General features: G+C 35.4%; 1 protein-coding gene across 16 annotated transcripts in view; it reads right to left on the reverse strand.

Annotated features, from left to right (window-relative positions):
- LOC106875263 (rab GTPase-activating protein 1) overlaps positions 1-25,316 on the reverse strand; it is a 118,988-nt gene that overhangs the window by 80,032 nt on the left and 13,640 nt on the right. For 6 of the 16 annotated variants that reach the window (XM_089348021.1, XM_089348019.1, XM_089348017.1 and 3 more), the window contains exon 1: positions 7,089-7,308. The exons of the other annotated variants lie outside the window; for them this stretch is intronic. The gene's annotated coding sequence lies outside the window, so the exon portion shown is untranslated. Of the gene's footprint in view, positions 1-7,088; positions 7,309-25,316 lie in introns of those variants that run through there. 16 annotated transcript variants of the gene reach the window in all.

Below are 25,316 nucleotides of genomic sequence, written 5' to 3' on the forward strand. Positions count from 1 at the left end.
CTGAAGCATGCTTCCAAATGTCGAGGTATATAATCCAGTAGAGAGCGAGAAATTAAAGAGTTTGGTAAGTTTGGAGCAAGTTCTGGGGCACACTGTTTAAGTGTAATGGAAAGGGCATTGTCAGGACAGGTGGCTTTGTTTGTTTAAAGTAGCTGGAGGTATTTCTGCACTTGACATATATATAAGCTGTGTGAGAAGCCTACTGAAACAGAAGTGGAAAGATCTGAAGAGCATTGGCCAAGGATGTGAAGTTGGATGCAAAACAGATGGCAAAGGTAGAGGCTTTCTCCATTAGGGTACTGCTTATGGAGTATCCTTATATAGAAGGAGAGGTAAACAGAGTTGGTGGAAATCTTTTTGACAAGGAACCAGAAGGTTCAGGGCATCAGTAGCATACCAGAGTAACAAGGGTTGCACTGCTGAGTGAACACCACCCAGGTTTCTTGTGTGGGGAATGTAAAGAAACATGGTTAAAAGGATAGTTTTAGTTACCAATATAACTATTTCTGAAGGGTCAGGAGTGAACCTGTGTGCTACTAGGGATAAGTAGCATAAAACCAGTGGAGTTGACCAATTGGCTGGTTTGAAGTGCTATAAGGTCCAAGGTAAATGGGATGTTGTGTGGTCTGTGGTTGTGTACTGAGCAGTTGTGATAAAGTAGTGGTTGGATGACCCTATGGATGCAGAGACAGTTATGTCTAATAAAAGGTCAAGGATGTTTGTAGTTTCTAAGTAATGGTCAGGAATGTAAAGAGGGAATGAAACAAGATGGTGTAAAAAGTTGAGAACAGCACTGGATTTTGCTTCCACACCAGTCATGAGTGTGAAATTTACGAGGAGTTATAAACATTGAAGTTAACAAGGATGATGAAAGGGAAAGGCAAAATATATATTCTCAATGTAGAAGGTGCAATAGTCAGAGTAGCTGGTAGTCTAAGAAGTTCAGAGAACAATACAGGGAACAGATGTATTTGGAGGAATGAGGAAATGAGATGTTGAGCCGGAGTAACTGGAAGTCACTGTTGCTGAACCTAGGTGATATAGGTGAAAGACAAGGAGATTGGAGTCTATGTATGTGCAGACACTACCTTTCAGAAAGAAATTTAAGTTGAGAGTATATCCTGAGCAGTGAAGATGGGTTGTGAATAGGAGTTAAGAAAGTTGTGCCTCAGGAGAAACATGATGTGTGATTTGTTTGAGGGTAAGTAGTGGTGTGTGGGACCTAGGCTGGACAGAAGACCTCAGATGTTTAAGAAGAAGGAGAATAGTCCAATGGACATATGCGTATTTTTTGGTGTTACGGGAAGCATAGAGGGTGCTTGGAAAGGTCATGGAAATCTTTGATCCAGACACCTGATCAGATGCTTGCAACAAGTGAACTCTGATAAGGATACCCAAGGGCTGGTTGTATGGTGGTGTTAAAGTTGGGCAGTGTGGTATGCCCACCATTAAGGCAAAAAGGTATGGAAAAACTTTATGTTAAAGGGGGCTACATTAGTAAAAATAAAACAGGAAAAAAAAGACAGGAATCTATATATATATAAAAATGAGAATGTGTGTCTGTCTGTCTGTCTGTGTGAATCCCTAAAACTCGAGAACTACGCAACCAATTTCATTCAGATTTTACACATGCCTTACTTAGGGTTCCAGTTGTGTTTTAGTCAAAAAAATTTTTAGCTTCTTGCAGAGTTCGAGCACACGGCAACATAATATCTCCTCCACTATTTAAGTATTACGTGTCAAAAGTGAAACAAAAACACTCATGTCAAATACTTTCACTTTAAAAATGAAACTATTCCACTAACTGAAACAATCACATTTCGATACTGTAATGACAGATACTTTCACAGAGAGAGAAAGAAAGAAAGAGAGAGACAGAAAGAGAGAGACAGAAAGAGAGAGACAGAAAGAGAGAGACAGAAAGAGAGAGACAGAAAGAGAGAGACAGAAAGAGAGAGACAGAAAGAGAGAGACAGAAAGAGAGAGACAGAAAGAGAGAGACAGAAAGAGAGAGACAGAAAGAGAGAGACAGAAAGAGAGAGACAGAAAGAGAGAGACAGAAAGAGAGAGACAGAAAGAGAGAGACAGAAAGAGAGAGACAGAAAGAGAGAGAGAGAGAGAGAGAGATGTATATGTATAACACCATTTCGATACTGTAATGACAGATACTTTCAGAGAGAGAGAGAAAGAGAGAAAGAGAGAGAGAAAGAGAGAAAGAGAGAGAGATGTATATGTATACATATAGATGTATATGTACACGTATATGTATATATATATATATATATATATATATATATATATATATATATAGATCTATATGCATACATGTATATGTATACATATGTGTAGATGTATATATATATATATAGATGTTCATGTAATATGTACACATATATACATGCATATAGATATCTATACATATATACACCCATCACACACACATACACATGCACACAAACACACACATTAGTCATTTGTTTTCTTATCCAAAACTACGTCAAAAGTACTGAATGGATCTTTATGAAATTTGGAAATTATATTCTTTGCATAACGGCCATAACTCCCATGAAAATTCATATATTTTTGATGTTGATGAAATTTTAACCCAAACATAACAGATGAGCATTATTTAGAAAATGATGTCACACGTTATCGAGGCTACCATTCTTTCTGGATGTGCAAAAGGGGATGACGTCTTTATTCCAAGAATTCTTCTTACTCCATCAGGAGCAGACATTCCTTTTACATTCAGAAGACTACAATTCCCCCTTCGTGTGACTTTTGCCATGTCCATAAACAAATCTCAGGGTCAAACACTGTCTGTAGCTGGTCTTCTCTTGGAAGAGCCCTGCTTCTCACATGGACAACTGTATGTTGGCTGCTCAAGAGTGGGCAGCAAAAAAAACCTATTTGTATATGCTCCACAAGAGAAAACAAGGAACATTGTTTACAACGAGGTGTTATAATCACAACAGCAAGAAAGTATGTACATGATCACCTTCTTTTACGAAACTTCATTGACTTTCATATATTTATATTGATATACATATTTTTACGTGTGTTTGGGTGCATGTGTGTATATACATCTCTATATATAAAGATGATGCGTAGTCTAGACGGCGTTTTTAGATTTCATTATTCTCTTTAACCCGGGCAACGCCGGGTATTTCTGCTAGTTAAAAATAAAGAACATTAAGAAGAACAAAAGAAGAATAACAGGAAAAAAATTATTTTATTGATATATGATAATGGAGGCCAAAGTCCAACCTGCAAGAACTTAAAACATAACCAAATACCACAAACAGCTAAGCCAGCTACCTACACTTTCTGTCACTTTACTTCTTTTAGATCATTTGATAGTAGTTTATACTATAACTACCAATAAGGCCTGTTTTTCATAAGAAAATTTTCTCATATTACTAGTAGACAGGCCAAAGAGTTGCAAAATAAATTGATCTTGGTAGGAAATTAATTCCAAAGAAGTTTTGAAGCCTAACTATATTCTCCCTTTACCAATGATAATGTAAAAGAAAGATTAACACAACTTTGTGTCTAAACTTCAGTTCCTTCAACTCTTTTGGCCTTAATTCTTTAATATTCTCAGACACTATTCATTATCATTCCTGTTCTCTCTCTCTCAATAGAAAGTGCCAAAATTTCTGTACAGACTATCAAACTGCCAACAACAACAAAAGTTAAGAGACTTCTATACAGGAGCTTGCTTTGCAAGAAATATCAGCCAAATCTCCCTCAAATCATGTCCTACTGCCTTAAAATAGAATGGCACATTGGATAATGTAGGGCTAGATACACCTGAGTGAAAAAAAGACAGAACAGCTGGAACACATTTGATGGGAGATCACCTGGAACAAGTGAACTGGTATTAAACTACAACAATCTAGCTAATTTTCACCAATGTATTTTTCCTGCTTCTTGTTTTATTATATTAACCAGCTTAAAAACTTGATTTAAAAGTAATTAATCATGCATAACTATGAAATCAAAAATATATTGGTATGCTAGCAATAGTTCGTCATCGTCATCATCCTTTATCTTAATACTTCAAAGACTGAATACATCTATTTCAATCACAATGGCTCAATGAGAACAATTAAACAAAATCTCCTAAAATCTGTGAACTCTTTTGCATACTTTAGGAGCAACATCACATCAATAGATAAAAAATGTAAATCACTGATATCATCAGAGCACATTGCCGGAGGGCCAAGGAAAAACTTATTGATGCACTCTTATGGACATTAGAACATGAACATACTTAGGTCAACTATCCAATAAAAATTATATTGTGCAAACACAGGATGATGCTATACTAACCTACCAGACAATGCAAGATCATGATAGATGGTGCAATTGAAACAGGTAAACCCAAATAAGCGCAACAAGATTATCAACTGTGTCAAGAAACATTGAAACAGTTTAAGTATCAAATATCTAAAAGCCTCTGAAAAAAAGTAAAATTTCATGAAATCTACAAGTTTGGATATATTCGATAATGTTCTTATTTGGGTACATCTATTTACATTTCAAATTTATATCACATTTCAAGTTTAGATATGTCCATGTGATGTTTCAAAGTTCAATATATCCATATGGCATTTCAGGGAAAGACCTTTATGGAATAGAATAAAAAAACATAGAAAAAAAATTTAATGTTTAAGGCACTATTGAGCATACAGCTTTGTAAAATTTAGACAGCAAGTTACACATAGGTGCCAAGTAATACTCATGTATCTACCTGGTGATATTTAGGTATCGTTTAATGTTTAAGCACTCAGTGATATTGCTCATGGTAACATATCCAATTATACTTAAATACTAAATACTGTTTAGGCAGCCTCAGACATTGTTATGATAAATTTCCCTCAAAAGACATTTTAAATGCTTTTAAGCAAAACAATCTTTTTTATATTTTACTTATAAATCAATTTAGGTCAGTAGGGTACTGAAGCCAACACTTTACTGTCTCATTTGATATCTCTTTGTTGTAAGTTCAAATTCTGCTGGCTTCAAGTTCTGGAGACAACACAATAAGTATAATTAATATACTTGATATTGATTTTATCAACTATTTCCCCTTCTACACACCTTTTGTCGCTTAAAAAAAATCAATTATAGAACTGAATGGACTCCTTTAAAGTGAACCTGCAATTCTGAATTGTATTGAACCAGATGTTGTTGTTGTTGTTGTGTGTGTGTGTGTTTGTGCATGTGAATGTATGATGTGAAATACATAGAAACACACATTATAATAAAGTCATCAACAATAATGGAATTGAGACCATTTATAATATAGTAGTAAACTCACTGAAGGTGGACAGTGGGAGTGTTTATATGTGTGTGGGTGTGGGTGTGGTTTTAAATTACTACTATGTACTAATCCAAGTTAAAATTTACATATTGAAATAAATGACACCTTATTTAATTAAAGGTTACATTGTGCCAGGTGGTATGTTTGTGTTTTCATAGGCAGACTGCAAAAACCACTGTAAATTTACAGCGAAATCTATAAATAATTCCCTACTTGAACATATTCTATACTAAAACAGTTTTGAAGAATGACATATTTAAGCTCATCAGAGAAAACAGTTTTGGTAGTTGTGACAACAGGAATTGGTCTTGTGATGTCAACTTAGCATATGCTATCTAACAAAGAGATTCTGAATCTCTGTGTGACAATAACATAAATTACATCTTTTGAACACTGCATGGTTGTCGTTCTTAAAACTTATCAGGGCAACAACTAAAACAGACATATGTAGGAATGCTTTCACTGATAGCTAATGAAATAAACATATTTAGAGAAAACTTCAAATATATTTTACAACAAAGGAAGTTTCATTTTAATTTCTACATTCCGATAACTTATTATTTCACAAAGAAGAATGAAAATGTATAATTTGTATTGTTGATAATTAGACCTAGTCACCCTTGACTGAGCAGAGACCTATGATCAAAGGTAATCCAACAATGACCATCCACCTCTTTTTTTTCAGGCATACTATATTCCTGACTACGTTAACCAATGAATCCATCCCTTTTTATGATAGTAGGAAGGAGATCTGTTACTATTTCTAACACATAAGTCTCCCTCATTAGCTTGTATTCTGTGTTGACATGTGATAGAAGTATCAAGTAATGAAATCTAAGAAAAAAAAAAAGTAAAATTATAATAAATGAATTGATATTTTCAGACAAAGATTAAAGGTTTATAACTGATGAAATAAATAAAAAATCAGATATAGCATTACCAATATGGTTATTTTATAGTGTAAACACTGTAATATGATGTAACAAACAGTACAAGCAAGTATACACTACAGTATCTTTATATATTATCTGGTAATACAATATTTGATAATAATAATCTATAATTAATGATTACTTAGGTGTATGTCAATATACATATATGTATTGGTGTGTGTGTGTCAGTATGTATGTGTGTGAATACAAATGTACACTAAAACATACACAGCCGCATGTGTAAATCTGAAAAAAATTAACTGTAGTACTAATATTTACCTATTACAAGTAACTCACACATAGGGTTTTTTTACTAATATTCCACTATGCCTCTCATATTTATTTCTTCACCATTGTCATATTCTCTTCCCAATATACCAAAGTTCAATGCCATTCAGTGGTACCTTTACACAACATTAGCATACATTAAATAACAGACTGTACAAGATCAGCAGCAATTTGTAACTAATACAATTTGTAACTAATAAAACATGAAATAACAATAACAAAGACGTTAATTTTATCAGGAAGACTGAACAAAATACACTGTCAAATTAATGTTTTTAAATATTCTCTTTTGATAAAATATATACCATTTTCTGTGAAATCATTATATGGCAGAGTCAAGTTAAGAACATATGAAAAATAAACCATTTCCAAGTAATCTTTTCTCTTTAGTACAATACATTTCTCTAGCAATTTTATTTTCTAAAATGTACCATTTTAGTTTAAAAGTGATAAGAAGATAATTAACAAAAATACAGAACAAGGAAGTAACGCTACAAGACAGTACACAAAACACTAACTAATATTGTGGAAAATATTACTTGATGCCATTTCTGACTCTCATCTGTGGAATGGTTGAAATACACAAGAATGGCACATTTTGCGTGAAGACCAAGATATCAATGATGTTCAGAAATGTCCACTATGATACAGCAAGCATTTCTATATGGCAGCTTAAGAATATGAGACTGTTTGTGGCAATCTGTAGAGTAGCAGCAGAAAGTTAAATAGGCTCACTATTTCCATACACTAACTGCTACTACTGCTGCTACTGCTGCTGCTGCTGCAGTAGTATCTATCAGCTACACAACAGTGTGAAACTAGAAGAAGCAGCCATAATATAATCGAGCAGGTGATTATTATCTGCTGCATTTACAACTGCAGAGAAATTGTACATGATCAAGTGCTATGTACATTGTTGAAGATCCAGTACAATTTCCTCACAAATAGCAAATAATGGACATACTTGTCTGTTTACACCAGAAGAATGTCAAACGTGAAAACACAAAAAAGCATTACTGAGTGCAACAATTAAAATGACATGAGAAATACATATGGAAACATCAACAACAATAGGATGAGAGAAACATAATATTTATAGACAATCAATCAAAGTGGATAATCAGAACGATATATCATGTAATCATACAAACATACATCATCAGCATATAGATATTTGTAGAGTGAAATGAAAATTAATTTAGATGAAGAAATAATGAAACACTTATAAATGAGAAGATAAAAAAACCCCAGCTAAATATGATCTTTTTTTTTTATATGTAATTTTAAAGAATTAAGACTTGCTATAATAGGGTACACTGAGATAAAGTATAGCTAGATAAAACTTTGAAGCGCAAGGCAGATTAAGAGGGAACCTGCATGTGGTTGCTCACCCTCCAAGAAAAAAAAAGCCACTAAATTTCCCTCAAAACACATCTTAATGTATAAACATGATTAATAGGAGTAGACACTTAAGTAATAGAAACCTTGACTTCATAGTCTGTTTATGTTTGTCTATCTTTCCTAGAACTAATCATTTCTATTGGACACTAACATGGACAACAATAAAAAATAAATGAATAAGTAAACAAACAAACCTTGTATTGTAAATTGAATAATCCTCTATATTTATACCAGATGGATGGAAGTAATCATACAGTATCTATTGATATTTAATTAACATTTATAATAAACAAAGTGTTATATTTTGATATTTAAATGAATTTTCTGGATACAATTTTAGAAGGTTATATCTAAACATATATTTATAGATAACAAACACATTGCCATGTTACCTACAGACTAGACCATATATCAGAAAACTACCTTTCTAAAATAGTTCCTAATGAGCAATGATTAGATTAAATAAATTTCTCAAGTTCAAGTAAAAAAAAATAGGTTAGGTTAGTGTTTTATAGATCCTGAGATAAGCTAATGACTAGCAAACAAAGCTCTCCCTTTCAAAGTAAAGGAAAATATGGCAGACAAAAGCACTTGCAAAAGTAAACATATTTCAGGTATAACAACATGAATGTAATACATTTTAAACTTAACAGAATCTAAATTTCAATAATTCACACAAACGACTCATGGACAATAACTATCTTTTGACTGTTGGGTATCACTTCTAACAAACAAATCAAATACAACTAAAACATAAGAGTGTCATCAGGTTCCTTAATATCCAAATGAGATTTTAAAAACTTGCATCTTTGCTGTATTGAAAAGACAGGATGTGAACTACACATGAAAAATTCTCTATGATGGTGAAACATGAGTAATATAGAAAAATTTACAACAAAAAGTTCTGAGGATTTCAACTAGTTAGAAGGAAGGCCCTTTATTCTAGGATAACTGAGTATCATCGATTGAAATGACTCCATGATATTACTAGTGTATTACAGGGACTTACTTCAGTCAACTTAAAACCCTGTGGAACTTGAAGCTGAAAATAGTAAAGTATTGTGTTAGAACTATATCCTACAAAATAATAATAGCCATTGTGGTCTACTACCACATATGCATCAGCATCATTGTTGATAGAATATTGTATAATATTTCAAAGTTCAAATCACATAAAATTCAAATTGGATATCTCATAATCACAGGTTGACCAAAGTCTAGTGAGTAAAATTTAGTATATGGAGAATATGCAGAAGCCAATTTGAAGAACCATTCTTATTTGTGGTAGGTAGACTAAATCTATTACTCAATTTAACAAGTTCACTTGATCCTCAGGTACCTTTATCAGAAGATATGTCACTGTTAAAGCGTACCTTCCTCCTTTTCTCTCACCAGTCTTGAAAACTCTGTTAAAGGTGGTGTGCTACCATTCTTCTTCTAAATAAGTCATAATAAAAAATAAATGTCTCAGAAATGTATTGCTTGTTTAGGCTTGATCAACCCTGATCCAGTATATTTCAGATCACAGGGTTCCAACTGTGACTTTTATAATTTATACAGACATAGTGTATCTAAGAAGACAAAAATCTAATGTATTTTTTAAAGCAGTGGATTGTAATTGTAAAATATTTGACAACTATTTCTAGTAGATCAAGTGACTACTTTGGTAAATGACAAACAGTGAGTCAACAAAAGAGCATTTAGCCAATGATAGAGCTTCTACATAGTCACTCAATATGCTAGAAATAGCACCCAACTGTCTCTTATAACACATCCTACCATATAAAAAACTGAGGACAAACACACTAATAGTTTCAAATTTTGGCACGAGGCCAGCAATTTCAGGGGAGGGGTAAGTTTATTACATTGACCCCAGTGTTCAACTGGTACTTATTTTATCAACCCTGAAAGGATAAAAGGCAAAGTCGACCTTGGCAGAATTTGAACTCAGAACATAAAAATGGATGAAATGTCAATAAGTATTTTGCCCAGCATGCTAACAATTCTAAGGTGGTGCAAGCTCACCACCTTAGAATAAAAACAATAATAAGGATCACCTTCATCATAGACATGAAGTTGAAGATTTATAGAATTTGTGAAATATGCAAAATAGTCTCAAGAAGAAATTGAAACTGAGAACTTACAATCATATCATAGCAATAACAGCAATTATAGTAATTGCTTATAGAATGAAATTTCCTGAAATACAGGAGATATTGGAGAAGGCGAATGCAAACAAATCTTATCTGCACTAAGAAGTGTTTTACTGATAACTTCCTTGGAAAATTTATGGAGAAAAATGTTAAAGTGTGACACTCAGGCTTTTCTAAAGTTCACAAGTTGAAAGTGGTTCCAACTATAGACCAAAGCTGAAATGTAACAGCTAGTTAGATCTGCTTGTTTGGAACTGACCTGAAGCAACACAATAACATAATACCAGTTAGGTCTGGTATTGATCAAAACTGACCTGAAGATACATAACAATACACAGCCAGTTAGATTTATTCAGTCAGAGCTGCTCTAGGCCTACATAACCACATAATGCCTGGTCTGCTTGGTCATAGATGACCTGGGGGCTACATGACAACATATTCCCAGTCATAAAGATAGCAATACTGATTCTTTAACATAACCACTACAACCAGGATAAAAAGCTGGATTTTAACACAGTTCAGTGGAAATGTACTCTACAGGATTCAACCAATAAAGAAATTGATGGTGGCAGTATTTAACTTTTTCAGTGCACAGTAGAGTAGGCATAAAGGCAAGACTACTGATACTTTACTTGTACGTCTCTTTTATGTTCTGAGTTCATCTCCTATATACATGTGTGTGTGTGTGTGCGTGTGCGTGTGTGTGTGTGTGTGTGTGTGCAGGAGCGCATGAAAATGTACATATATTTGACTGCATATAACATCATCCTCATTTTATGTCCATTTTACTATACTGGTATGGGTTAGGTGGACCTCACATCAACTCATTACTCATCACACTTTGCACTATCTGTCACACACAGCAACACTGAAAACTAGCCAACTTTGTTCTTGTGCATACTCTACAATGGTGGAATTTTTTCATACCACCAGCACTAAGGTTCTTGCCTGTAGCTAGACTAACGACTATCTTTTACTTGTATTAGTTCTTATTAACAATTACTGTTCTATTAAATGGATAACATCTACTTCATAGTTTCTACAGCTTCATGCCCCTCCTATCAGTAACCACTTGACAGTGTACACCAGTTGCATTTTGTTATGTCATCAATACTACAGAAGTTGTTGACAGCAAGATTAAAGGGTCTCCTCTGCATTTTATTAGTTCTTATTTTGAGTTACTGCCCTTAAGGATGGATAACCTGCAATGCATCTGAGCTGTCCATATATATCATCATCATCATCATCATCATCATCATCATCATCATCGTTTAACGTCCGCTTTCCATGCTAGCATGGGTTGGACGATTTGACTGAGGACTGGTGAAACCGGATGGCAACACCAGGCTCCAATCTAATTTGGCAGAGTTTCTACAGCTGGATGCCCTTCCTAACGCCAACCACTCAGAGAGAAACTGAGATGCAACCGGATAAATTCAAATCTCTTTCATGGATATATAATTATGAACAGAAGTCATCGTACTGTGGTGGCTACATCGTGGTATGTTGATTCTTGTTTATTTTTATGTGTCTCGACCATACATGTACTGATGAACAAAAGACGCAGATTACTTCACAGTTTTTCTGTATTTCATTGAGAAACCAGTGGTTTACCGTTAAGTTAAATGTTTTTAAGAGATAAATTTTGAAAGCTGCATTCCCTCGCTTTCAGTAAATATGTTGCTTATTTTTTGGTAGTTTTTTACTTATTTAATCCTTCGAAGCGTGAGGCATTACTACACAGTTAATGCCCTTTATATAAATTATTTATATATATTTATGAAAAAATGATGAATTTTTTTCATTATTAGGTTGTTTTTTTTTTATATATATACAAATAATTACAGAGGCATCGAGCTGTTAGATCAGGTTATGAAAGTTACAGAGAGGGTCATAGCCCAACTAATTAGGGAGCGAATCAATTTAGATGAGATGCAGTTTGGGTTCGTGCCAGGTAAAAGCACTACTGATGCCATATTTCTAGTAAGACAGCTGCAGGAGAAATACCTAGCCAAGGATAAACCTCTGTACCTGGCTTTCGTTGACATGGAGAAAGCCTTTGACAGGGTCCCCCGATCCCTTATCTGGTGGTCAATGAGGAAACTTGGGATAGAAGAATGGTTAGTGAGAGCTGTGCGAGCCATGTACAGAGATGCTGTCAGTAAGGTGAAGGTTGGAAATGGGTACAGTAATGAATTCCGGGTAGAGGTAGGGGTCCACCAAGGTTCCGTCCTCAGCCCCCTCCTATTTATCATAGTCCTCCAGGCAATCACAGAGGAGTTCAAGACAGGTTGCCCCTGGGAGCTCCTCTATGCTGATGACCTTGCCCTAATTGCGGAGTCACTATCAGAACTAGAGGAGAAGTTTCAGGTGTGGAAGCAAGGTCTAGAATTGAAGGGCCTTAGAGTCAACCTAGCTAAAACCAAAATCCTAATAAGTAGGAAGGTAGATAAAACACAAACCCCTTCAGGTAGATGGCCCTGCTCAGTATGTAGAAAAGGAGTAGGTAGTAACTCTATAAGATGTACCCGATGCAAGCTATGGACACATAAGAGGTGCAGCAACATCAAAGGCAGATTAACTAGGAAGTTAGTTTTTGTATGTGCCAGATGTTCAGGTGCAATAAAGACTGTAAACAAACAGGAAACAACTTCTATCTCATTCCAGGGTGAAAAACTAGAGGTAGTCGATAGCTTCCGCTATCTGGGCGACCAAGTTAGTAGTGGGGGTGGGTGCGCTGAAAGTGTAGCTGCTAGAATAAGAATAGCCTGGGCAAAGTTTAGAGAGCTCTTACCTCTGCTGGCGACAAAGGGACTCTCACTCAGAGTAAAAGGCAGACTGTATGACGCATGTGTACGAACAGCCATGCTACATGGCAGTGAAACATGGGCTGTAACTGCTGAGGACATGCGTAAGCTCGCAAGGAATGAAGCCAGTATGCTCCGTTGGATGTGTAATGTCAATGTGAATACCCGTCAGAGTGTAAGTATCTTGAGAGAAAAGCTGAACATTAGAAGCATCAGTTGTGGTGTGCAAGAGAGACGATTGCGCTGGTATGGACATGTGGTGAGAATGGATGAGGATAGCTGCGTGAAAAAGTGCCACACCCTAACAGTTGAGGGAACCCGTGGAAGAGGTAGGCCCAGGAAGACCTGGGCTGAGGTGGTGAGGCAAGACCTTCGTACATTGGGCCTCACCGAGGCGATGACTACTGACCGAGACCTTTGGAAATGTGCTGTGCGTGAGAAGACCCGGCAAGCCAAGTAAGATCGTTGCCAGTGCCCCTGGACTGGCTCTTGTGCGGGTGGCACATAAGATGCACCATTTTGAGCGTGGCCGTTGCCAGTACCACCTGACTGGCCTTCGTAGGATTTTCGAGTGAGATCGTTGCCAGTGCCCCTGGACTGGCTTGTGTGGGTGGCACATAAAAGACACCATTTTGAGCGTGGCCGTTGCCAGTATCGCCTGACTGGCCTTCGTGCAGGTGACACGTAAAAGCACCTACTACACTCTCTGAGTGGTTGGCGTTAGGAAGGGCATCCAGCTGTAGAAACTCTGCCAAATTTAGATTGGAGCCTGGTGTTGCCATCCGGTTTCACCAGTCCTCAGTCAAATCGTCCAACCCATGCTAGCATGGAAAGCGGACGTTAAACGATGATGATGATGATGATGATTGGAAAAAATAATAAGGTACTCAGATATCTGGATGGTTGTAGATTTTCAGAGTTTTATTAATATGTCACATGTTTTATAAATATTAGCGCTTGTACCTATTCTTGTAGGTTCTTCAAAATATGATTTCACTTCAGAGGTATGTATATACTGTCTTTTACTGTCTTGTTCTCACTGTCCTGTTCTTGTTTACACTTTCACTCTCCGCAAAAAATTCCAAATTTTATTTAATTTCTTTTGCGGGAAGGACTGTTCCAATGAAGTTGTGTAATGTCCTTGCCTTTGAAACGCGGAGTAGATGGAACAGGGACAACTGAAGAAGGGAAATATTCCTTATGTTGCATGCCTTGTTTCTCTGTTTGTTTTTTTCGTTGTTCGAAAAAAAGTCCGTTTTCTGTCTTTGTCTTTATGTTTTCGTTTCTCATTGTGCTTAACGTTTTTTGTGATGTCCTGTACCCATATATGCATGTATGTATACATATAGATGTAGGTATGTACATATATGTATGGATATATGCATATATTTATATATTATTTATATTATATATATATATATATATATACATTATTTAAGTAAAACATTACTGAGTTTGATAGGTTTGTTGACTGGTTTAATATATGAAATATATTAAAATAAATGAATAGTTCTACCGAATTTAACATTCAGTAATTCTAAACAACTTGGAGCCCAAATTGCCATAACTGAAGTATTCTCTGGCATTAGGTGTCAGTTATAGATTGCATGTATATCTTAGACAAAGTTTTCTTCTATGCAATGTATGATCACTTACAGAGGTGCTTCTTTTTCCTTTGAGAAAGAAGAATTGCATATTTTGAGCATTGTTGCTATTGTTTAACCCCGACCCCAATTAACCATGACTGAGTGGACCTATGATCAAAGACAATCCGGCTGTGACTGTCTTATTTTTTTAGAAGTATTTAAGAAACAATAATGGTGATCATGGTTAACATGAAAAAGTGAATCATGATGATGATGATGACAGTTACTATGACAATGTAAATGATTATGATAATGATGATAGATTTTGGAATTAGCATAAGATATAAATAGTGTTGAAGATAATAATGAATCAAAGGTTAATTAATGATGTAATTAATTAATGATGTAAGAATATTTAACTGATATTGTCATTAATTGTACAACAACTTGACAATAGTTATGTTGAAAACTCAATAAAATTAAAGATCAAGCTTCAGGATATAAAATTCTATATGAACAACTTTCTGTCTGTATCAGATATCAAATGTGAGTAGTTAAAGATCCATCAGTTAGGATAGCATGAAAGGAAGAAATTTGTAAGTCATCATCATTGTTTAATGTCTTCTTTCCATGCTGGCATGGGTTGAATGGTTTGACAGGTCCTGGCCAGGCGGGAGCCTGCGCCATGCTTCTGAGTGTGTTTTGGCATGGTTTTTATAGCTAGATGCCCTTCCTAGCACCAACCACTCTGTAGAGTGGGCTGAGTGCATTTTACATGGCACTCACATAGGCGAGGTCAGTTTCGGTGTAGTTTTTACAGCTGGATGCCGCGCTTCCAAATGCCAACCACTTTACAGTGTGGACTGGGTGCTTTTTAAATGGCACCTACACTGGTGGGGTCACCAAGTGACTTTGCAAGACAAAGAGTCTTTGAGAGAAGAGGGGGCAGTGGAGGAGGTGATCTTGTGTCAGATGATGAAAGATTAGAGAGTGGCAGAGAGGCAGAAACAGATGTCTTGCTGTAGAGGAGGTTCATGGTTAAACAGCCAGAGAGAGGGAGAAAGAGAAGGAGAAAAAGAGGAAGAAAAAGAGAATGAGGGTTAACAAAAATGAGGGCAGAAACAGTTACCTAGAGAGAGAGTGGGAATTAACAAGGTGTGCTGCTGTAAATGGTTATCTAGTCAGAGGTAAGAGCAAGGGAAGAAGGGAGAGAAAGGGTGATCAAGAATGAGGGCAGAAACAGGTTTGTTGTTGTAGAAGAGATACATGATTGCTCAGCCAGAGGGGAGAGCAAGGGAAAGAGAGAGAGAGTAGGAGACAGCAAGAGCAGGAGAGGCATGGCAGCAAGTGCCAGGGTATACTTGCAAGGAACAGGGATCAGGGTAAGGAAGAGGGAAATGAACTGTGGCAGGTGCTGGCAGGGTATTGCCAAGGAGTTGAGAGTGGGGGAGTGCAGCGACTGGAGAGAATTTGGGTATACAGAGGGGAGATGGGGAAAGCAGCGTTGCATGAGCAGGGTAGTGAGGACTAGGTTGGGGAGTGGGGCTGGAGAATGCTGTGACTGGTGGAAATCTGGGTATGTAGAGGGGTGGATGGGGGAAGCAATGATACAGTGAGCAGGGTAGCAAGGATTGGATTGGAGAGTGGGAGATAATCATAGTGTATGAAGAGGAAATGTGAGGAAGAGAAGATAAACACTTTGGGAAGGGAAGGAGGGATGTAGTTTGGTTTGTTGGGGTGGGGTATGTGAAAGTTTTATAGTGGGACACAACGCTTCTAGAACTCGGGTTCACTGACGTGGAGGCGTCTTCTCTAGAACCTCATATCGCATAATTACATTTCCTATAAATGCATGATATACATAGTGACCATAACCATTACAACTGATAAATTTCATTAAATATTATAGAACTGCTATTTAACCTGTTATTTTCATAAAGCTAATCCAAGTTCATTAAAATAGAAACCACAAAATTATAAAGAGGCTACTTCAAGGCATTTTGTCCAGCATTTAAATTAACAACAGTACATGCAAAATCAAAAGACACCAAGAGATGGCATGGCTTAACACAAACAATAATATAAGATAGTACAAAACATCACCCTCCACAAATATATAAAATACAACATTTATTGCAAGCTTCAGTAGTCAGCTGGACTACAATAGCTATAATATTAAAATGCTGGACTATTAACTATATGGATATTCTGTTGCATCTCTGAGCAAGGCACCTAACTCAACTTTCTCTAATTCGTCTGACCTAAACAATCAATAGATTCAACTATCTTTCTTCACAGCTAAGTGGTAAGCGTAAAGAAGGATATTATCCAATTGTGAAAAAAAAGAAAGGTCCCAAAATAAACAGCAAAAAAATGAGGTGGAATCATTCTATAATCAAATAAAACAACGACAAACAAGCCAATGATGAAACTTGGTAGAAATATTAACCAAACCTCTCTTAAATCAAACCCTACTTCTCTTTTTTTTTTAAAAATGGAGGGTAATATTGTTGTGGAAATACTTTGTCTTTACTGTCTAGGACTAAACAAAACAAAACAACAACCATCACTATTACTAAGGATTTTAGCCAACATTACTAATGAGTCAACAATAGAATCAGTGAAGCCAATAAGAGAACTTGTATATGGTCACACAACTTGCAAGAAACCATGGCCAAATCTCCCTCAAATCACACTGACACCTTTAAAAGGGAAAAGCTATACTGGATAATGTAGCCATGGAAACCTAACTGAAAACAAGACAGTACAAACAAGTTATGTCTTTCTTTGATCATAGAACAACTTAACCAAAGCTGACCTGCAACAAAACAACAACTATAACCACTATTTCTATACTTTCACAAACTCAGGATACGAAAGAGTTCTCTCTCTCTCTCTCTCTCTCTCTCAAAGATGGACTCAACACATCAGAAAATTCTACCAATGACATACAAACTTACAAAAAAAACTTTATACTATAGCCACTAACACTATCCTAAGAATATATATACTAACTACTATAACAACTAATTCTATCAGAGCTATTTTTTTGTTTCTTAAATTTTTTTATGCTAATCTTCAGAAGCTGTTTTGCTTTAAAACTTGTTTTATTGATTAAAACTTACTTTTAAATTAATTATTAGGTGGTTCATATTAAAAAGCTTTAAGTTCCTATCAAATTGTGTCCATGTCTATCTGAGAGTGTATCTAAAAGAAGTTCATTCAATATACAGGCAATTATGTACTTATCAACAAAACACTGATTCACATATACTCTGTTTCCTCTTTAAACTTTTTCTATTTCTACAACATCCTCTGTTCCTCTCAATTAGTCTGCATATTACCTCCACTCAGACTTATTTACCATCCATTTCTGATCTTTCTAACATATCTATAACTCACCTTTCAGACCCTATACTCCATCTAGTCATTCCCTCAAGACTGTAACTATTCAGAATTCCATCCCAGCAAACATTGATGTTTAGATGTTCAAACTGAACTACCAGCCACATCAATCTCACCAATCTTGGAGACCTGTACCACTGCCCTTCTCTTTCTTATAAAAACATGATCTGGTTTTCATTGTGTCCAACCATCCCCATACAAGTACATCTTGTACCGGTACTACACAGAATTAATTAGACTATTTGTTGTACATCACCACCATCAACTCCTCCTCCTCCTCTTCCATATCTTTCAATTTAATAGCTGATTTTCCATACCAGAAAGTGATGAACAGGCTTGTAGTATAGTAAATCCCTACTCAACCCCATCTTGCAGCATTTTGTTTGTGAGGTACAACATCTAAAGATCTGACTTTATCTTTTCTATCTATGTCTAATGGAGTCGCTTTCCGCAAGTAGCTTCAATGTTGTCACCTGACCTGTGAGAATAGCAACCAAATCTCCTTCAAGTTACACCCTATCATCTTAAAAAAAAATTAAGGAAACGTTAGATAATTTAATCTAGGTATTCTTAAAAAACTAGACCAGTTGGAATGTGTTTGATCATAATCTGTTGGATCAGGGCTGAGCAGGAACAAAACAATTGTCAGTACACCACATTTTATCATCTGGCACTTATAATGTATACACAAGTTTATACCAACAGTCATCTCTCCCGCACACATCATTTCATGTCATTAATACTCAGCCATTCCTTAAACTCACTCAATTTCCATCATTCATATAAGTTAACATTAACATAACAATAATACACAATCAACAACAAAAGCATCTAAGAGAGAAATCCACAGAAACAGCTGAATAAAAACAGACTGATCTAATTAACTGACAATATCCTAACAATCAGATTAAACAGAGTTTAATAGGATTATCATCACAACTTGGTACAGATTCAGTCATAGTACTGCACTATTTTCAGAAGGACCCTAACCCTAAATTGTGAGGTTGTGAAGAGGGTAATTTGAGCAACAAATAGTACATGTATCTTGTGGAAAGTACTACTGGATACTGTGAATAGAGGTGCTTCATTCATTCATTCATTTTATATCCATTTTCCATGCTAGTATGAGTTAAATGAATATATATTACCAAGGCATTGTTTTACAGTAAGATGTTCTTCTTGTAGTTACCTTACCTGATTTTCAAGTAAAAGATTTTTCATTCCAGTTGCCTTTAAAAGCAAAACGCTAGCAGATAATTTGTTGACAGGAAATTGTCAACAAACTATGGTTAGTATTTATGGGTACTGATATCAGTAGCTATATCATGGTCAGTAATAATGGGTGCCATTACTAGTAATTGGGAGACAGAGTCAATTGTTGCTGGGTTAACCTGTCTTTTCAATGTCTTTAACCCTTTCACTAACATATTTCTAATGTGCTTTAATTAATTTTTAAAATATTCAAGAATTTGAAGGAATTTAGCAAAATGTTTAATTAATTTAGCATAATTAATTTGCCTCAGGTTATGCTGTACTGATGATTTCAAACAAGGATGAAATAGTGCTATACATGGATACCAACAACTCAAAATTTTAATATCTTTATAATGTGTAAGAAAAAAAAAACAAATTTAAAATTCTGTGCACCTATTTTCTCCTGATTTAAAATTCAAAATTCCAATTCCACATTAACTTAATCTAGAAGGGATTGTCTCCACTATTATGGCTGACTACCAAGGGCAAAACACATATGATAATAAAATAACTTTGTCATTATTAAGCTGGGAGTTATATAACATAAAAAAAAAGATTCTTACTTGAAATTATGATTGAATTTTTGATACCAACCTGCCCAAGACAACCCCTGCTTCCTGTTTTAAAGTGATCAAAATTAAAACCTTTCATCAAAATTTCATGTTAATTTATGACCCTAACACCAGCTTAATAATGACAAAGCTATTTTAATAAAGTTTTCATTACTTTCAAAATTATTTGAGTCACAAGCAGTGTGTTTTAACAGAAATATAGTAATGAAAGGTTTAAATATAAACTCTATAACAGGATGTGAGTTGTAATAGTGAACTAAGGATGGCCTCAAGTAGATAAGTAACAAAAGGGTTAACAGAGTCTATTCAGTTGCAAACATTTGGATCAGATTTCCAATTTGAGAACATCAAGATTTTCCTTCCTTCTCCCCACTAATCACAGAAGGCCTGCGAAAAGTTCATAGATGCTGCTCTTCCTCCTCTTCTGACTATGCTGTTAATGGATAGTGATGTGAATGCATTGGCTACTATGGTGAACGGTTGTAGTAATGATGTGTAATCAATAACAGTGGGAATCATAAATAGATTGTTGTCAAGAAGGAGACAATGAAGTAAGTCAGTAATAGCTGAACTAATCGGAGGCTATTCTATACTAGAGTATAGAAACAAAGGTGTTGTTGATGATGATGATGGAGATGATGATGATGATTTAGCTACAATATTAACTGTTGGAAGAAAGATTTAGTGAGCAACAAAGTTGAAGAGGGTAGTTAACAATTGTCAGGTAACAAAATATTACACAACTAAGATAATCAATGATGAACCACCATCCTCTATTCTTCAATGTAGAGGAAGATAATGTGAACTGACCCTTTGCTTTACAAATGTTTCCACATTAGCAGCCATTAGTGTATTCTGTGTCTAGTCTTAGTACCAGTCATTTCAATTTGCTTATTATTCTGTTGACCAGCATAATTATTTCAGATCTTTCTAAATTGATGCCTCAAGATAACTAAGTAAAAATGTTATTGTTTAACCCCAACTGTCCTGATTGAGTTGATCTATGATTACATTGTCCAGTGTGCCCTTATTATTTAATCCCACTACAACTCCAATCAAGCAGACTCATGATCAAAGCAATTTGCCACAACCATCTAGTCTCTTTTTATTACATTCAGAACTACATTTTGCAATATATGCCTTCTATTTCTAAGATGGTCAAGTGTAATCTGAAGGTGATTTAACTGATGTTTCTAGTAGGTTGAGTGACTATATAGAGGCTTCATCAGTAGCTTGGGCTGACCTAGTGGCTAATTTTTATAGTTGCAGGTTAGGTGCAGTAAAGGCGTTTCAGAGAAATGAAAGAAATGTAATAGTGAAATGAAATGTGAGTAGAAGACAAATACACGGAATAGGTTTAAATGGAGATAGCAGAGAGTTAAGAAGTTCAGTGGAACAAAGGCCATTGTTGTAACAGTTAAATTAAAGTCATCAAACATAATGAAGAGAGAGAGGGGAAATCTAATTAATTAATAATACTTATGTAGTGCGAAGAAAACATTAGCTTAATAACTAACATGTTACTGTACATCAATATAGTGATTATTTTAATACTGAATTGGCAAATACAAAGACGTCTGTACTCAAATAATGAATAAGACTCTAACATGTCTAGAATTGTCACCCATACTTTGCAAAAAAATTAGATTAAAATAATATTACACATTAAGCCATTTTCCTTTAATCATTACTTGAGATAGCAGTAGTTAAGGAAGGAGACACAGCTGGATGGTAGCTACAAAAATAGAGAATATGTATGTGGGAGCAGTTTTCTCTCAGATTGTAGTCCACTTTGTAGGTTAATGTAATGACTACAACATGTCATGAAAGAAGGAAGAAATTTATTAAGATGTGACAGTGACAAAATTGAGATTTTTACTACAATTAGTTCACTATTAGGTTTTATGAACAACAATTTTGATTAATTCCAACAAATTATTTTAACAAAGAAATCTATTAAGTATCTCTATTTAATAATAACTGAAATTCTGAGACCTAACATTTATATGAAGTGAGACAAGGTGAGAAGAACAGTGAAGTCATATAAAGCCAATCTACTAGTGGTATGAATTGTCTTTACTCTTAAAAGATGGAAGACCAAAACAATCAATAAAGTCCAGTGTCCTACAAAACTGCCAAAGGAGATAGGGAACTGTTATTCCTTTTCTGAGCTAACACAAATAAAAACACAAATGATGATGGTGGTGGTGGTGGTGGTGGTTGTGGTGGTGGCAGCGGCAGCAGTGGTGCTGCTGCTGACAAAGCCAAATGATGGTGATGTGATTGGTTTGTTGTTAAAATACTTCTCTATATTGTTGGTACCTCACTAGAACATTCACCTAATTACTCTATGAAATCTGAATAAATGATTAACTAATTCTTTTATCAATTAGTTTTTAATTAGCTTCAATGATTATAAATAATCATTAAACAAATGATTCGCTTTATTTTCAATATATGCAAGGCACAGGTTTGACTATGATTAAGAAGATTTTCTTTCCAACCACATGATTTCAACCTCACTGATTGGTACCTTGAGCAAATTTTTTCTACTGCAGCCTCAGGTCAATCAATCAAAGCTTCATGAGTGAATTTGGAAGATGGAAACTAAAAGAAGCCTGTTGTACAGTCATGCCCACAAGTATGGCAGTGTGGGTAAGAAGTTTGCTTCCCAAACGTGATCTCAGGTTCAATCTCACTATGCAGCATTTTAGGCAAGTGTCTTCTACTATAGCCTCCGCAGGCCAACCAAAGTTTTGTGAGCGGAAGACTGAAATTGTCAGAAACCGTGTGTGTGTGTGTGTGTGTGTGTGTGTGGGTGTGTGTGTGTGTGCATGCGTGCACCCTTGTCTTCAATTCATGTGATAGTTGTAAATGAACATCAATGTCATTCAAGAAATGTTGTCTGATTTCAGTCTTCCATGAGAAAAACTCGTCTGGCCATGAGGAAATATTGCCTTGCATGGAAACAGGTGAGAGTTGGCAACTTGAAGGGCATCTGACTGTAGAAAATCTACCTTGACAAAATTCTGGCTAACCAATGCAAGCATGGATTATGATGATATATTGTGTGTCTGTTTGTGTGAGTTCATATTTCCCCTCATCGTCACATCTGTTATTTGTAAACAATGGCTTTGCAAGCAAACAGTGTAATTTGCTTGCAATCAACTACAAAAGCGTGTCCAAGTTTCTTGATATGTCTTGACATGTTGCACAATCTTTATAAACAAAAAGCTCATTCAATTGGCATCATTTGTTTCCAATTCTCCATGTAATGATGCCCAAGCTGCTTGCTGGACACATGTTTGCAGGTGTTGACATCAGGAAGGACAAGCATCTGGCCACATAGAAACTCTGCCAGCTTACTCTCATCTGACCCATGCAAGCACAGAAAAGGACATTATGAAGATGATGATGACGATGACAAAGAAATAGTTGCCTTGTAACAATGTTAGAATTCAAACCAAATGTCTAAGAATTTGGTAATTTCTAGACATTGGAGTTTACCAAATGTTTAATGTCTAGATGCAGTCAGACATGCAACATAAAAACCTGGTCAATAGTACAAGTGTAATTTAAGAATTTCATCCCAGGTCAAGTACATCTATGATCAAAAACATTCCAATCATGACCAGCCCTCTTTTTGTGTATTTAGGAATATATTATCTAATGTATCCTTCTCCTTTTCAAAGATGGTAGACTGTGATTTGAGGGATATCCCAATGCTATTTCTAAAAGTCAACCAACTATAAGAGAGTCCTTCATTGGCAGTTTACAGTTCTGTGGTGTGAAAAAGTTAGCTTGCAAATAACATACCCTAACTGTAAATAGGTACAATAGAGTAGAAAGAGAAATAAAGAGTAGTTGTCTTAAACATTATGTACAAAATCTGAACAATAAAATCTTGTGATCTATGAAGCAATACACAGTTTACAAATTAATGTAAATACCTGTAGTTTAAGACCAATATTTCTAACACTTGACACCATCTTAAATCCATTAAATAGTGACAACAAATATCAACAAGTGAAATAAAAGTGGTTGCCTGACCTTTCAAGGAAAAATAGTATCCCTCATTTGTAGTCTACTATGGGTGCTTAGCAAAAAGCTAGAATCCAAGTTAGATGGAACTTACACCTGAATGTTAAGAGCCGTCTTAAACATATCATGGAGAACTCATTCCACAAAGAAACAGCTGCACAGAGATCTCATGCCTAATTCCACCATTATAAGGAAACGGTGCTTGTGCTTTGCAGGACATTGCTGGCAAGCTGAACAAGAGCTGGAAAGTGATCCAGTGTTATGGATACCAAAGCATGACCATACTTGAGCTGGCTGTCTGAACATAATATATGTAGATCAGCTCACCAGAGACATTAGATGCCTCCTTGAAGACCTCCCTCAGCTAATGCAAGACTGAGATGGATGGCATGCACAAGTTAAAAATGTCCACCAGATGATGATGAACTATGGAGAGGGAGGAGGGTAATAACTGTGCAAAAGACGGCAACATAAGGAAAAAGAAATAGATGTAGTCAGGGATAAAAAACTAGATTTGCTCCTGGTACCCACTATCTTTCATCTTTTACTTGTTTCAGTCAGTGGACTACGGCCATGCAGAGGGACCACTTTGAAGGGTTTTAGTCGAATGAATTGATCTTAGTACTTATTTTTATAAGCCTGGTACTTGTTCTGTCAGTCTCTTTTGCTGAACCACTAAGTTACAGGTACATATACAATCCAAAGCTGGTTCTCAAGTGGTGATGGGGGATAAACACGAACATAAAGACACACACACACATTTAAATGATGGGCTCCTTTCAGTTTCTGTCTACCAAATCCACTCACAAAGCTTTGGTCAACCCTGGGCTATAGCAGAAGTACTTGTAGAATAATAGAATAATACTACATTTGTATAACCAGTGTCACAACATTATAACATTAACAGAAACAACTTACTATAAACAGTGAAACGTTTAACACTACTAAGATATAGAACAGCCACAGTATAATACATCTATGCTTTAACCAGTCTACAGTATAAGTCTAGAATGTTATAATCACTGAATACTATAAAATTATTATGGTATAACACAACTAATTTGCTGCTAAAGCTCAGACTTACAACTAAGTCCCATATAAAATTTCAGAATTGTCTCCCCTATCTTTTTGACTAGAATTGACCATTAGATAATTACTGTTTTCATGACTAAGGTTGTCTGTTTTATATTTCTTGACTTACTACATAAGATATGCTAATGTCTACTTTACCATTTGAGTCAACATATAACATCACAGTATAACAATATATATTATATACATAGTCAACACTGTAGCATAATACAACCATAATAATACGACTGTGGTACAAAGCACCCACTATATAGGCACTTGACCTGCTAGAAATAGCAGCTAAATCTTTTTTTAGATCAAACTTTACTGTCTTAAAAACAGGACACATTGAAGCATTTCACTTTATTTAATCCAAATAAATGATTAACTAATTCCTTTATTAATTAGCACTTAATTAGTTCCAAAACTTATCAATAATCATTAAACTAAATTAACATATACAAACAAATAGTTGTT

The sequence above is a fragment of the Octopus bimaculoides genome, chromosome 2 (genome assembly GCF_046866305.1).
Source record: "Octopus bimaculoides isolate indiv1 chromosome 2, ASM4686630v1, whole genome shotgun sequence".
Lineage (NCBI taxonomy): Eukaryota > Metazoa > Mollusca > Cephalopoda > Octopoda > Octopodidae > Octopus > Octopus bimaculoides.